The sequence below is a fragment of the Amaranthus tricolor genome, chromosome 16 (assembly GCF_026212465.1).
Source record: "Amaranthus tricolor cultivar Red isolate AtriRed21 chromosome 16, ASM2621246v1, whole genome shotgun sequence".
NCBI classification, from domain to species: Eukaryota; Viridiplantae; Streptophyta; class Magnoliopsida; order Caryophyllales; family Amaranthaceae; genus Amaranthus; species Amaranthus tricolor.
The window spans coordinates 11,655,582-11,660,581 of NC_080062.1; the positions used below are offsets into that span (position 1 = coordinate 11,655,582).

At 30.5% G+C, this 5,000-nt stretch overlaps 3 non-coding genes and 1 pseudogene across 3 annotated transcripts; 1 reads left to right on the plus strand and 3 right to left on the minus strand.

The window, feature by feature from the left end:
- Positions 1 to 478, minus strand: part of LOC130802084 (DNA-directed RNA polymerase subunit beta-like) — a 6,064-nt pseudogene extending 5,586 nt beyond the window's left edge.
- A 1,110-nt stretch (positions 479 to 1,588) lies between these two features.
- On the plus strand, positions 1,589 to 1,659 carry TRNAC-GCA (transfer RNA cysteine (anticodon GCA)). The gene has a single exon. It is a non-coding gene; the product is annotated as a tRNA-Cys (tRNA).
- A 2,661-nt stretch (positions 1,660 to 4,320) lies between these two features.
- Positions 4,321 to 4,394, minus strand: TRNAD-GUC (transfer RNA aspartic acid (anticodon GUC)). The gene has a single exon. It is a non-coding gene; the product is annotated as a tRNA-Asp (tRNA).
- Positions 4,395 to 4,793: 399 nt separating this feature from the next.
- TRNAY-GUA (transfer RNA tyrosine (anticodon GUA)) lies at positions 4,794 to 4,877 on the minus strand. Its single transcript has one exon. It is a non-coding gene; the product is annotated as a tRNA-Tyr (tRNA).
- Between the last annotated feature and the right edge of the window lie 123 nt (positions 4,878 to 5,000).

Below are 5,000 nucleotides of genomic sequence, written 5' to 3' on the forward strand. Positions count from 1 at the left end.
CTCCCCAATCTGATATTATGGTGCCGGTATAGACCGAAATTCCATTATGGTCCAACTCGGATCGGTAATAAATACCCGGGCTTTGCAATATTTGATTGATCACAATTCTGTATATTCCATTTACTATAAAAGTTCCCAGGGAATTCATTAGAGGAATATTTCCAATCCAAATTGTTTGTTCTTGCATCTCCCCGCTAGTTTTCCAAATTAATCCCGCGGACACATATAATTCAGAAGAATATGTAAGTGATTCATACACAGCATCTTTTTCTTTTATCAAAGGTTCTGCCAATTGATATGTTTCCACAAATAATTGAAATTCAATTTCTTGGTCTGTATCTTCCATTTTTGGAAACTTATAAAGTTCTTCTGTTAAGCCCTGATCAATGAACCTACAAAATCCTTCAAATTGTATCTGATTAAATCCAGGAATTGTAGACATTCCTTCATTTCCATCCCGTAGCATTTGAACTCAATTCCCTATTTATTGAAAAATCCCATTTTTGGCTCATTCTTCATTGGATCATATAGATCGATCTAGCTCCGATGGAATTTATATTCTGTTTACTAAATCACATAAAATTTGACACAAAAACTCCATATATGAATATACGAAATGTATGAAATACGTATGAACGGGGCAATAAATAAAAGATTCTACTCAAATTTGAAAATGCAATAGATACAAAAGGAAAGGAATTGATAAAACATTTTTATAAAAAGAATTCTGCTACTTAAATACTTAAAATTAGATTTTTCGATTTATATAATTTAGTTTAGTATAGAATATCAGTTCAATTTCGACCATTATTATGATATTCGATATTCCAATCTGATTGGATACCAAAAAATAAACAGATACAGAATTTGATCCCTTCGCCGAGATAAAGACAGAATAATCAGAAACAATATAGAGTTGATTTATTTAACCAATCTTTTGACCCTTTCTTTTGTATTGTATGGTTACAATACAAAAAGGATTTGCGGAGAAAAGAGATATTTTTTCCCTATTTAGTACTATTTTGTAGAATTCGTAAAATATGATTGTATTGTAAATCGGGTTATGTTTATTATATTAAATAGTCAATTTTCACACGTGCGGATATCTATATATCATATATAAGATACTCGACGGTCTGTGTAATTTTTGTTCTTGTTCCGGGGTTTACATATACTCATAATTTTTATTATAATTGAAATTGAGAAAAAGAAAAAAGGAAATAAAGATTTTTCCATTTTTCTTGAAAAGACGCAATACTAATGAGTTATCATATTGATTTTCTTATGTCATTAGGTAAACATAATTTGAAATCAAAATTGAGGAATCGTTCATGAAATTGCAATTAAGTCAATAGTTAATGGTTCCAATTTCTCATGTTTATCATGAATTTTTACTTTTTTAACTGAAAGTCCATATTTTTTGGTATCGATCGAATCAAAAATAAAAAACAAAAGAAAGATTTTAGTTTTAGGTTTTAGTAAGGGATAGCAAGGAAAAGGGATTCAAAATGCAAGTACAATAAATAAAAAAAAAATTCAGTAATCCATCCCAAATAATATTTTTGTTTATTCTATTTTGTATCGTTTTGGCGGCATGGCCGAGTGGTAAGGCGGAGGACTGCAAATCCTTGTTCCCCAGTTCAAATCCGGGTGTCGCCTGGTTCTAATTAACAAAACAAAAAACTATAAATCCCTTATCGACTATCGACTACTATAACTCATATAACCTAGAACTCGCGGATTATTCTCCAGTCGAAGGGAAAGAGAGGAGGAGGTTTCTTGATACATACTTTATTCTAAGTATACGAGAGTTCTCAAAAGTGAAAGTTCTGTAAATTCTTGTGGATAGAAAGATTTTTACTTTAGTAAATAGTGGAAGGAATACCGTGAGACCCATTCATTCCCTTCCATTTTGGTTACTGACTGGTCAGCGGGGGGGATTAGTAATTGTGGAAAAGAAAGACGAAATAGAGTTTGTATACAAACTCAAAAAAGTCGCTGAGTACTTAAGGTATTAGATTGGTTCATTAAATTAATAGTACAAAATGGATAGTCCAAAAAATTTTGACTCTGTACCATGGATTTCACTATTATTAGTAAACAATAATGGAATAATTCCTTCATATTCATAGAAATAGGGGACATAATTCACATGGATATTGTAAGTCTCGCTTGGGCTGCTTTAATGGTAGTCTTTACGTTTTCTCTTTCACTTGTAGTATGGGGAAGAAGTGGACTCTAGAAATATTCCTTAATTAATTACTCATTGAGTTTTTAGTTGAGGAATAAAACTGTATCATTTGTTTTAGATTTATAGATCGCTCCAGAAAGTGTTTTTCATTTTTAATTAAAGATAATAAAGAAATGTCAATAAAAGAAATATTTAACTAATTCCCATGTTTATATTTCGATTCGAAACGAAATGAAATCTAGATGATAGGAAATAGATTTGATTTTGTTGTGCTTTATCGATTTCTTTCATATCGGGTTTTACGTGTTAAAAATGGATGAGGTTTACTATTTCTTTTTCATTTCAAAAAGATCGAAGAAGTTTCCACACCATAGAACTCTTTCAAGCATCTATCCACTCGTCAATCAATTCAATTACTTTACTTCTTGAGTTGGCAATGATAAAAAAAGATTACTAAGTTGGTTTTTTATTTTTATTAAGATATACCATATTTTTAAGATATACCATATTTTTCTTTCTTTGATTCTTTTGGCAGATACTGCGTTTATATTTTAAAGAACCCGAAATCGCAGAATTCGAGCTATAAAATAAACGTAAGGTAAGAGTTGCCTTTCGATTAGTTCGGATTGATCAGACTGAATCCAAATGGATCAAATAGATGGAGCAAAAAAAGAGAATTGGGGTCGCTATGTACATACCATATATGAAGATATATATTGTGGATTGATCGATATTCAATTAAGTCTGTATCTTTATTCGAGTTATAGGACAACTTCCTACACGAAAAAAAAAACACTAATCGAATTAATAGTATGGTAGAAAGATTCATATGAATCTTTCTACCATACTATTAAATCTCATTGAATATTGCTGATTCTAGCCTGCTCATTTCAATTAATAAATGAAATTGGAATTTTATTTTGATTTTTCAATCATTTATAAAGAACTAAGAAGTCAAGTTTCATTCAAATTAATCATTTTGGCTGACCGTTTTTACATAAATAATAAGTAAAAAAGCAGTAGGAACTAGAATGAATAGTGCAGTAGCAATAAATGCGAGAATATTTACTTCCATAATCTCATCGTTTTTTTACTTCGCATTAACTCGGGATTTAATCCCATAGAGATGATAAAAATTTTACCTGTAAATTTGAATTCAATGGAATGAATTACTTCTTCATGATATTGAATCAGATTAATATCATGAATAACAATATCTGAGCTATCATATCAATTCGCCGTCGCGAATTGAATAGTATAACATAGGAAGATCTTTTATCCATACTGAATCCAAAAAAAAAAATGGGATTTGTCATCTAATCAACAATTCCGTTATTTAGCATTCTTTTTTTTATTCTTTTTCCATAATCTGTCGTCTTCCTTGTACAATCAACCATCTAATGAAGTTTCACTTTTCCTTTTCCACTCACACTGGTTACAAAACCCCCAAAACAATAAATATAAAATAGAATATTCTAGCAAATTCATTTTCATTATTTTTTTAGGATGTTTGTTCTTAGAACTTTTACTTAATAAAACTTTAATAAAAAAAAAATTACAAACAAAAGTCTTATTTTTTATTTAGTATTATTAATAATTAAAAATGGAAAATTAAGAAAAAACGAAAAAAGGATTCTTCAGTACTTCATTACAAAGAGTCTAAAAAGGAGGGGATAGGATCTTTCTTTGATCCTTCTTTTCTTAATATCGCTCCTCCTTTTCGTGAATTGAATACTAGGGCGCATATATGAAAAGTTCAACGTGAAATTTGAATGAGATAAAATGTTTGAACTTGAAATTGGTTAGTCTTAATGATTCAGATGGGACAAAACTGGGAACAGAAAGAGAGATAAGATTAATTGGAAAAGTATTTTGTCAAGATAATTTTAATAACAAAAAAAAAATGGGTATGAGTCTAGTACTAAATATCTCTTCTAGGAATCAGTTCTAGCTCAAATACTGAAAATTATTCGATTTGTTTGATAAGAAACAACTAAAAAATCCAAAAGGAAAAAATAACTAAGAATCATCAAATGAATTCCTATTGAAAGTCAAATTCTATTGTTGTCCTTTTCCAAAAAAGTGGAAAGATGAGTGGATATATTTTTTTATTTTATTATTGGATCCGTCGGGACTGACGGGGCTCGAACCCGCAGCTTCCGCCTTGACAGGGCGGTGCTCTAACCAATTGAACTACAATCCCAGGGAACTACAGTATAGAGTATCCAGTTTTTTTATGATTTGATTGAAAATATTTCGAGTTAGCATTTTCGTGTTGTAACAGAGCCACAAGTGATATATTGATCTCCACGTGAATATACACTTTAGTGAGAACAACACCAATTACTAGTAAATTTTCCTTGTTTCAAAATCAAGTGAGAATAAATCTTTCAATAAAGAAAAAGGGTTTTCTTTTTTTTTTTCTATTTAGAGTTTAAATATTTAAACTTAAAGATTATAACATAATCTCAATCTAGATCAAAATTTCCATTTCCCTGAACAAAAAAAAATAGAGTATATAGCAGAAAATTGGATTCTTTTTATTATCCTTTTCGGAAGAACAAATAAAATATCTTCATCTCATAATGGATGAGCGAATTATTGGGCCGAGCTGGATTTGAACCAGCGTAGACATATTGCCAACGAATTTACAGTCCGTCCCCATTAACCGCTCGGGCATCGACCCAGGAAGAATCAATTCAATTTTAGGCTTATTCATAATCTATGATCAACTTCCTTTTGTAGTACCCTACCCCCAGGGGAAGTCGAATCCCCGTTGTCTCCTTGAAAGAGAGATGTCCTGAACCAC